Consider the following 11,080-nt stretch of genomic DNA (forward strand, 5'->3'; position numbering starts at 1 on the left):
CAGCAGAGGACACAACCTCTGTGACTGGACTGATGCACCACAATACACCACCACTGATCTGATGCAGCACAACACAGCACCACTGGACTGAATTTATAAAGCAGCACTGGACATATGGCAGCAGAGGAGACCACCACTGTGGCTGGACTGATGCAGCACAAGACACTACCACTGTACTCCACTCTTCTTTCGTTACATGTACATTGGAATTAGTGGCTCTAATTCCTTACGGAGGACTGAGTTCATCATTTTAAACTGAGATGTATGTGAGCATTTGTTTTTAATAAATGGAATTGTAAACCTTTTTATTTATACCTGCGCCCTCCACTCTTCTTTCGTTACATGTACATTGGAATTAGTGGCTCTAATTCCTAACGGAGGAAGCGGCAGCGTACATCATAAAGAACGGGACACAGGACATTATTAATGGACTAATACATCAAAAGGAAAGTGTGTTTAATGCGCAGCTTTTTACTAACATATATATATATATATATATATATACATACCTTTATATACAGGTATATTTTCACTTAACATTTTTTTTCATGGCACATTCCTCTCTAATATTAGGAGAGAGGTTTTCTTACACAATTTTTTTGTACTAATTCACTGGTCCAGTCTACACATTTGTCTTTTAAATCTTTTCCCACATGCTTGACACCGATTACCTGAGAGAGACTGTGGAGAAAGATAAAGTTGCTGCCAGTCGAAAACTAAGGAAAAAAGAAACCTTGATACGCTTGTGATCACTTTCAACCCTGTAAGTAGGGTACTCATCTGAAGATAAAGATACCTTTATTTGTTTTCTTCACCTTACAAACCTAGTGAGTGGGGTACGCCAATCTAAAACACAGTAAAATTGGTGATCTGGTGGTGGAAAGAAGGAAAGAAAGATACCTTTATACGTACAGTTTTACGTTGAATAGTGTGAGTTGGGGTACGCCTAGACCACGCTTCTGATCATCTATTTAAATGACTTTTTGCACAGTGTTTTATAGAGACAGAGACTGTTCTACACATGTATTATTTTTATTTTTTACATATTATTCACACCACTGGAATATAACACTGGATGAATATAAGAAGAAGATTAGAGAGAAAAATATCCTGAGGATCCACTGAAAGGAACGTATTGTGTAACCGTTGATACATGTAAACTTAGAGTGTTAAATATTATGTTATAGTGCCAAGAGTTGCATCCCTTCTATCTTTCTGTACTTACCATTTGTGTGGTAGTGTGGTGACACTCTAAGAAGGGGCGCAGTTCAGGGCAGCTTATAGGCGCCGTTGTGATAGGAGTCCCCTCTTTCTTCTTTTTTTCTCAGATGTATAGGCTTGAATGGCCTGTTGCTGCTCCTCCATCCTCTGAAGCATATAAAGGGTTGAATTCCACCTTGTTACCACCTCTTGCTTCAGCTGATGGTGGGGCAGGTTCAGCAGTGTTTGCTGGTGCTCCAGTCTTCGGCAGGCGGTGGCTGAATGCCGAAAGTGGGCCACAATTCTTCGGGCCACCGACAGCATCTCTTCAACGCCCCTGTCGTTTAAAAAAAAAATTCTGCACCACCATATTCAATGTATGTGCAAAACATGGGACATGCTGGAATTTGCCCACATGTAATGCACGCACAATATTGGTGGCGTTGTCCGATGTCACAAATCCCCAGGAGAGTCCAATTGGGGTAAGCCAATCTGCGATGATGTTCCTCAGTTTCTGTAAGAGGTTGTCAGCTGTGTGCCTCTTATGGAAAGCGGTGATACAAAGCGTAGCCTGCTTAGGAACGAGTTGGTGTTTGCGAGATGCTGCTACTGGTGCCGCTGCTGCTTAAAGCAGCCAGTATTTACCCTGCACAGAAACAAAATAACCCACCCAAATCTAACTCTCTCTGCACATGTTATATCTGCCTCACCTGCAGTGCACATGGTTTTGCCCATCTGCTAACAAAAATCCTGCTGCAATCAACTGAGAATTACCCCCTATATACTGTTGGTCACCAAAATGCTGCACTGTACTGCTACATATATACTGCTCACAACAATGCAGCACAGATATGGATACTTGCAGTGACACGGAGCTGCAAGATACAGCAATGGACTACTGTACTGTACAACTATATAGTATACTGTTGGTCACCAAAATGCTGCACTGTACTACTATATATACTGCTCACAACAATGCAGCACAGATATGGATACTTGAAGTGATACTGAGTTGCAAGATACAGCAATGGCCTACTTTACTCTACTACCATACCGGTAGTCACCAAAATGCTGCACTGTACTACTATATATAATATATATAGTATATACTGGTCACACAACAATGCAGCCGATATTGAGCACTGATGATCAGGATACTGTCTAGAACTGAGTCTGACACGGAGCTGCAAGATACAGCAATGGCCTACAGTACTTTACTACTATAATTATATACTGGTGGTACCCGCAATGCAGCACACTGAGCACAGATATTTGCAGCTCACTGAGCACAGATATGGAGCTTTTCAGGCAGAGAACGTAGATATTTGCAGCACACTGAGCACTGATATAGAGCTTTTCAGGTAGAGAACGTAGATATTTGCAGCACACTGAGCACAGATATTTGCAGAACACTGAGCACAGATATTTGCAGCACACTGAGCACAGATATGGAGCTTTTCAGGCAGAGAACGTAGCCACGTACTCTCCGTTCAATCTCCAATGCACGAGTGAAAATGGCGGCGATGCGCAGTCTTTATATGGAATACGAATCTCGCAAGAATCCGACAGCGGGATGATGACGTTCACCTTCATTCGGGTTAACCGAGCAAGACGGGAAGATCTGAGGCTTCCTTGGACCCATGTAAAATGGGTAAAGTTCGGGGGTGTTCGGATCTCGATGAACCGAACCCGCTCATCTCTAAAAATAACACACATAGGAGGTAGTGAAACAATAGTGACTATAAGTGTTAGGGGTGTGGTATGTTAGGTAGTTTAGACTTAGGTCGACATTGTCTAGGTTGACCACTATTGGTCGGCAATAAGTACAGATGGGTCCACATTTATCTTGACCTTTAATAGTATTAATTGAGACTGGCCAGTCGGACTTAATCCCCTGCTGTAATGACTTAATCCCCTGCTGTATTGTTCTCTGTATTGTATTGCATTTGAGAACAATAGATGAAGGGTTAATGCTAATAAGTCATGTTGTGCGTAGGCACAGAAAACTAGTCAAGATAACCGTGGACCCATCTGTAGGTCAATATAGTTTCTACGTCGACAGTGACTCTAGGTCAACATGTACTAGGTCGACATGAGGAAGGGTCGACATGAGTTTTTTTAACTTTTTTGGGTGTCATTTTCTTCGTACAGTGACCAGGAACACCAATTAGTGCACCGTGTCCCCTTGCATGGCTCGCTTCACTCTCCATGCTTTGGTCAAGATGCCTCACTCTGCTACTGCTGCACTCGGCACAGGTTACCATTCCCAATTGTAGTCCACGAGGATCGTAAATTATAAAAAAGTTAAAACATGTTTTTAAATATGTGAAAAACTTATGTTTACTTTTCGTAATGGCTCCACCAATGGCCTCATTAACTTCATCAAGAAGAACAGCTCCTGAACTTAGGGCCTGAAGAGCTTACAAAGGTCACACTTGTGATGTCCCTCTGCTTTAAGCAAGAAGCACTTTCCTGACTGCTTATATTTAATGCCCATAGAAGTAGCACCACTTATACACATAATGCCCCCAGTAGTAGTGCTGCTCATACATAATGACCACAGTGGTAGCGCTGCTTAAACACATAATGCCCATAGTAGTATTGCCTTGTATACATAATGCACATAGTAGTAGCGCCGCTTATACATAATGCCCACAGAAGTAGTGCCGCTTATACATAATGTCCACAGTAGTAGGGCCGCTTATACATAATGCCCACAGTGGTAATGCCATTTAAACACATGTAGCTCCTGTGTAGCTCCTCCCCACTATTTCAATGTAGCTCCACCCCATTTTGGTCTGGAACAACACCACTGTCACAGGGGAGAGGGAGAGGAGGCTCCAAGCTGCCGACGCAGTGTTCTGTCATATAGTGTGACAGGCGCAGCAACCGGCAGCAGCAGGGGGGACAGAGTGGTGGAGCAGCAGGGAGGGAGAGATCCTCTCCAGCCAGGTGCCTATCTACTCTGCATCCCATTGCTGAATAGGTAGCATTGGGCCTGCTAACACAAACACTCCCTGGTGGGGTTTTACCCTAACCCCACTTCCCCAAAGCCTAACACTAACCCTCCCCCTGCAGACTAATCCTAACTCTTCCCCACATTATAAACTTAAACTTCCCCTCACCCCCTGAGGCTCACCTATTCAAAGCCATTGCAGACCTTCATTTGGAGCCGGGATTGTAATCAATGTCAGGATTCCGGCATCAGTATTCTGACTGACAGGATCCTGTGTGTCGGGATCCTGACCGGATCGCGAGTTATCATATATTTTATGAATAAAACACATTCTTATAATTTTTATCAGATGGCTAGCCTGAATCTTAGTAGTGAAGTCATTAGCAAAGGTCACACCACAGAAGAACATGACAGCATTTTTCCAGACAAGATTCAGGAGACAATACCTAACATCAGGTGGGAGAGTGACTCCAACTCACTTAAATCAAATTTACAAAAATGTGCAAGAGTCAGGACAGAACCTAGGATTTTTGTTACCAGCGGCAAGTCAGTAATTTGGAACCTACTGCCCGGTGTCTCTGCAGCAGCCTGTGCCCCCCTGTTGTATCTACAGCAGTCTGTGTTCCCCCTTCCCATATCACTGCAGCAGCCTGTGTCTCTTCCCCCATATCTCTGCAGCAGCAGCCTGTGTTTGTGCTACCCCTCCTGCAGCCACCATTCACTATACCTGGATCTTCTCCTTGCTTCTCCTTGAGACAGTGAGAGCAGCATATTCCTTACACACTGTTCTTCATAGGTAGGAAAAAAGTTTATGTGCCAGGTGATCCCAGTCCTTTTATGCCTGCGCTCTGCTGATTAGTCCAGAGGTGAAGGTACAGAACCTGGTCACAATCATCAGACCATACATCAGCTAAAAATGGGTCGGGCGAGCTATGGCCAGTACCCCAGAGACAGGGTGGCCCGAGGGAACACACCTCCTGTGTCCCCCCATTAATCCAGCCCTGGTCTACCCACAAAAGCATACCCCCACCAACATGGCATGCTTCTGACTCATCACAGGTTTCCCAATTATTTTCTTTGACCATTGCAGCAGCCCCTTTCCCAGTTGCAGCCCTGCAAGATTAGTGTTTATTTGGGGTTTAGAGTCTGTACAGGAATTGACTTATAATAATGTATCTATGTATGTTCAAATGTATAGAGATACCCTACAAGAGAACACTGGTATTTAATGACAACTGAGAGCTATTGTAAACAATAAAATTGTTCTAGGGGGTCTGAGGTCTCAAGTTTTTCCTGCTTTCCAATTAGTTAGAACCAATTTACAAACAGAATGACGAACATGCTCGCAAGACCTAATGTCAGTGTTGGTTAAACACATTCTATTAGTCCTAGATGAATGTGACAAGTAGATTGAATTACTGGGCAAAAAAAAATTGACGTTTAGCAGAAAGACCAAGATTTCAGAAGTGTTTTGCAAAAACTAAATCAGATTTGCAAGAATATGAACAGATGATCATTGAGAGGAAAAGGCAGAAATTTGCTAGAAACAAATGGAACTTCATGAGTAGAAAGATTTCCAGATAGAGTTCCAAACAGTGGCGGAACTAGCGAGCGGTGGGCCCAGGTGCAACAAAATGCTTTGCCACCCCCCCCCCCCCACCCCCTCATCCCATCCAAGTCAACCCCCTAACCCCTGGAGAGGATCTGGTGAGGGGGACCTGCTCAGTTCCAGGGAAATGGACACCTAGCAACATTGCCGTAACTAGACATTTCAGCGCTGTGTGCAAGAAACGCCATCGGCACCCCCTCCTTTATGTAAAATAGGGGCAGTGCGTGCCGTAGGCGCGCTCCAAAAATATAGGGGCGTGGTTTCATGGGGAAGGGGTGTGGCCACAAAATAATACCAATTCATTTAGCGGTGCACAGTAGTCTCCATTATTCAAATTACGCTGCACAGTAGCACCACTACACCAGGTAGTGCCCCTTTTACACATTACGGCGGACAGATTCCCCTTTTTACACATTACGGCAGACAGAGTCTCCCTTTTACCATTGTGCAGACAGCGTCCCCATTTTACACATTACAGCAGACAGCGTCCCCTTTTTACACATTGCGGCAGACAGTGATCCCTTTTTACACATTACGGCAGACAGCGTCTCCTTCATTTACACATTGTGGCAGACAGCGTTTCCTTTTTACACATTACTCACCCTGCACTGTCACACATACCCACTAACCCCGCACTGTCACACATGACCACTCACCCTGCACTGTTACATATTCCCACTCACCCTCCGCACTGTCACACATGACCACTCACCCCGCACTGTCACACATGACGACTCACCCCGCACTGTCACACATACCCACTCACCCGCACTGTCACACATGACCACTCACCCTGCACTGTTACATATTCCCACTCACCCTGCACTGTCACACATGACCACTCACCCTGCACTGTTACATATTCCCACTCACCCTGCACTGTCACACATGACCACTCACCCTGCACTGTTACATATTCCCACTCACCCCGCACTGTCACACATGACGACTCACCTCGCACTGTCACACATGACAATTCACCTCGCACTGCCACACATGACCACTCGCTGCAACACATTTTCACTCACCCACACTGTCACCCGACTACAACCACAAAGAAAGTCATGTTTCTAACTATGTGCCTCCCCTCTGCCCGTCTATGCTGCATCTAGGGGTCTCATCTCCTCCCCTCCACAGACACATATACTCCAGCCAGCAGCAGGTATTTGCTATGGCTGTAGGCTGCTGGCTTTCAGTTTCAGTGAACAGTCGTGGGGGAAGGCACGGGTAAAAAGATCCCCCTCGCTCTCACCTTGCACAGGATAGACAGAGATCCCCCTTCTCCTGCAGCATGATTGCAGACATAGGGCTCTGGAGAGCGGCACAGTCACAGTCTCAGCGCGGCGTTTACACTGCGTCCCAGCAGTCTCCTCTCTGCATGCGTGTGACATCATGCGCACATGCATCATGATGTCACACGCACAACACATTTAATGTACAGTGACAGGTGAGCACTAGAGGATTCGGCACCCGGCAGCTGTCTAATAACGGACAGCGTGCCGGGACCATGAAAAGCCCAGCACTCGTCCAGTTCAGCCGTGCCCTGTCGGCGGAGCCTTGCGGTAAAACTGGCGGCAGGCGGCATGTAATGAGTCAGTTTGACTCATTACATGCCGCTGGCTTTGGGCACCTTGACAGTGGCGGGCCCCAGTGCAAGGCACTGCTTGCACTGGCGGTAGTTCTGCCACTGGTTCCAAATCCAACAGTGAAGCCCCAATACCCTGCAACAATCAGTACTTGACTAATCTAATGCAGAGGAAACAACAAATTCCACCTCTATCACCTCAGGTCTACCATTTTTAGAGATTCCTCAGGGATCCAAAGAAAGGTATCGAACACTCAGAGGCTGTGCATTAGGGGATCCAGTCAGGATCCTGGTGGTCGGGTCCCCTGTTCTCAGAATACTGATGCTGGAATCCTAACACTACTTGGAATGCCGACACTGGAATCCTGAATAGGGTCACCAGCCTGGTGCCAAGATCCCAACCGCCGGGATCCCAAATAAGCATCTGCTGGCTGCTGGAGAGGTAAAACCTGAGGGGGGAGGGCAGAGTTAGGTTTAGGCTGTGGAGGGAGTGTTAGGCTGCAGCCCAGCAGTGTTAGGTTTAGGCTGTGGGGAGGGGGCTTAGGTTTAGGCACCCCCAAGGAGGGTTAGGGTGAGGTTGCGGGTGGTGGGAGGGTTAGTAATAGGATTCAGGGAGGGGGGTTACTTTAAGGCATCACCAGGGATGGTTTGACTGCAGGGATGGGAGGGTTTGGTTTATGCTGATAGAAAGGTGGGTTAGGGTTAGTGGGCCAGAGAGGGAAGGTAAGTATACTTACCTTTTCCTGTCAGTAATCTGATCATCGGGCTGCAGTGTTCAGTATTCTGAGAGCTGACATCACAACCACTTGCATTTCAATCCCAACCCATGCATGGGAACGGAAGGAAGAACAAGTGAACAAAGGCTATGGGAGACACCAATTCCCCAGCACCAATCACAAGGGACCAACAGAGGACCAACAGGAGAAAATAGGTGACAAAAAATTATTTGCAGTTGATCAATCTTACTAGGATTGTGTTTACTCCTGACCACATATCAGTCTTCCAAAAGGTATTACATTTCTCTTCCACTAAGACATTTCGTTGATTTGAATGGGAAAAGGACCTCTACCTGTTTGGAAAGAAATACCTGCTTACTACATTCTTTGTGAATCATAAGATGAAATTTACAACCTCAACATCTATGATCAATAGGGATGAGAGGGTTCAGATCTCAGAGATCCAAATCCCCTTGAACTTCATGATTCGAGCCAGGATCCGAGTCCGGCTTGGACTTCCCGCCTTCCTCGGATTCCAGGTCAAGGCAAAATGTCATCATCCTGCTGTCAGATTCTCGCTGGTTTGGGAATCCTTATAAGGAGCTGCGTGTCGCCGCCATTTTCACTCCAGACTTTGAAAGTGAGGGAGACAGACCTCTGTCTCTCTGTGTGTGTTGGTGTCGCGTGGGGTCACTGTGTGTGTTGTTACAACATTTAAATATAAATTGAAAAAGAATTAGTATGATGATTTATTTTGCTTTATAATTCATCATGTGATAACACAGATAACCTGGTTACTGATGAATATACATAACTGGATCCTGGTGAATATACTGTACACAGATATTCTGGGCCAGTCACATATAAGAGGGAAGACGTGAGAGTCAGCCAGTCTGTGATACAGGAATACAAGATGGATTCCAGCGCCCATAAATTCTATCCTGTACATGGCTTTGATTCTAGAGAATATCTGGAAACATATTTTTCTAACAAACAAGAAATGGGCTTTGGAGATGATTCAATAAAATTTCCAATGGAATGTTTAGACCGTGCTTTCAGTGAGGGTATGTATATTATACTATACTGACAGGATGTATACTATACTATACTATACTGACCAACTTACCCTAGTGTGAGTGATTGCATGTACATGATTGTGTGTTAGTGAATTTAGACTGTTCTCTCCAATGCATAAAATGCTTGGACTATATAAATACATTGTAATAATAATACTTTAAGATGGATCTAAGATTATATATTTCTATGCATTAGTTAAAGTGAAGGAATTACTTTTATAATTTGCTAAATGCAATGCCTATGAGTCTTTCTTTGATGACGGAACATGACTGTGTACAGTACATACTGATTGCCATTGAGTGTTAGGAATATGCATTACATCATTATATCTGTCACTGACATACTGCAGTTACTGTATATTGATTGTGGATGAAATAATCCAGTGTAATCACACTGTCAGATGATAAGGACTAGCAGGGGCAACAGTTTGTTTCCATGCCAAGTTCTGTTGTGCTTTGTGTACAGTCACACACGGACATACGGAGTTGCATATCATGTTAATCAGCCCAGTCTCCTGGTACAGGCTAGGTGCATTGCATTGCGACTGACGCTAGAAGGGAGAACTTGTGGCTCACTTGCACCAGGCGTCAGTGATATCTAAGTGTGCATGTTTCCTAAGAGTTTACATTATGGCACATTATGGACACTTCTGAGGTCTGTAAATGTCTGTGTGAATATGCAGGAAAAGTGACCCCAGTTACTGGAAATGCAGATCAAAGAAATACTTACATACCACATACATTACCCTGAAGCAGCAACAGGTGTGTTGTGAGGAAGTGGCTTACCTGTATCTAGGGATGTACGGGTTCTCACTTGTGTTGGATAACCAATAAGATAAATCTGGATAAATCTAAACTTGCAATAAATGTGGCAAAACGTACTGAGTAAATAACCTGCACATCTCTACCTGTAACAGGACATTACAGAATGATGCATAGTAGAGTACAGTAGATGCTACATGTTACAGTATATTACACTCTGTAATCACTGGGGTCTTTCCCTGCAGGTCACATTAAGGGAGATCTTTTGATTGACATCAGTATTGGATCCCTCATTCATCATCTCTATGCAGCCAGTGGATATTTCAAACAGATCCTTGTGCTGAAGGTCTCTGAGCAATGTATTATGGAGCTGAACAAATGGATTAACACACGTACCGGAGCGTTTGATTGGTCTCACATAATGCCATATATTAAATGGACAGAAGGAAATAGGTAAGAAAACATATCTCCCAAAACATCTATCAAGTGTAAACACAGTGTCAGCACTTTTCTAAATGCTTTACACTGGGCCTCATTAGCCTGGGCTGAAAGAAATATCTCTGCGGTAAAGCGCATAACATGGTCTCTTGTTACATGTAGTTCACCAGACTTAGCTAATATTACTAAAACCCAAACTGTTTAATTATTTTATTTGAAATAAACAACTTGCTCAAATCCCTGGGTTTTAAATTCATTAATAGCCTAGATACATATGGATTCTTCTTCTCTTCTCTCCTGAAGTAGCGCAATCAGTAAAAAAAAATAAAAAAAAATTGTGGGGGACATTAAGTTGCACCTTGCAGAATATAGACATGAATTATTCAAAAAGAGCCCAGTAGCACATTACTGGCGTGAGTCTGGCTGCATTATGGGAAACCGTTCTGTTGGCTGTTAGTTATTAATCTCTTGTGGTAAATGAATGAGCATATTATTAAGTTAGATCTATAAAAGTTCTGGCATCTTATTTTATAAGTCGGATCCAGCCAGTGGCGGTCTGGGATTGGGCATGGTGCCATCTGCCACTTGGGCCGGTATAAATTTGAGCTTCTGGGCCACCTGCAGCCACACTCTGCTTGCACATGGCCAGCTGTGGGAGGCAGGAAGGAGGTAGATAGAGAGGATGCTCCCCACCTGGCCGCTCTGCACTATAACACAATAAGAGTAGCTGGCCAGACA

This window comes from Pseudophryne corroboree, chromosome 10, assembly GCF_028390025.1.
Source record: "Pseudophryne corroboree isolate aPseCor3 chromosome 10, aPseCor3.hap2, whole genome shotgun sequence".
In the NCBI taxonomy this organism is placed as follows: Eukaryota; Metazoa; Chordata; class Amphibia; order Anura; family Myobatrachidae; genus Pseudophryne; species Pseudophryne corroboree.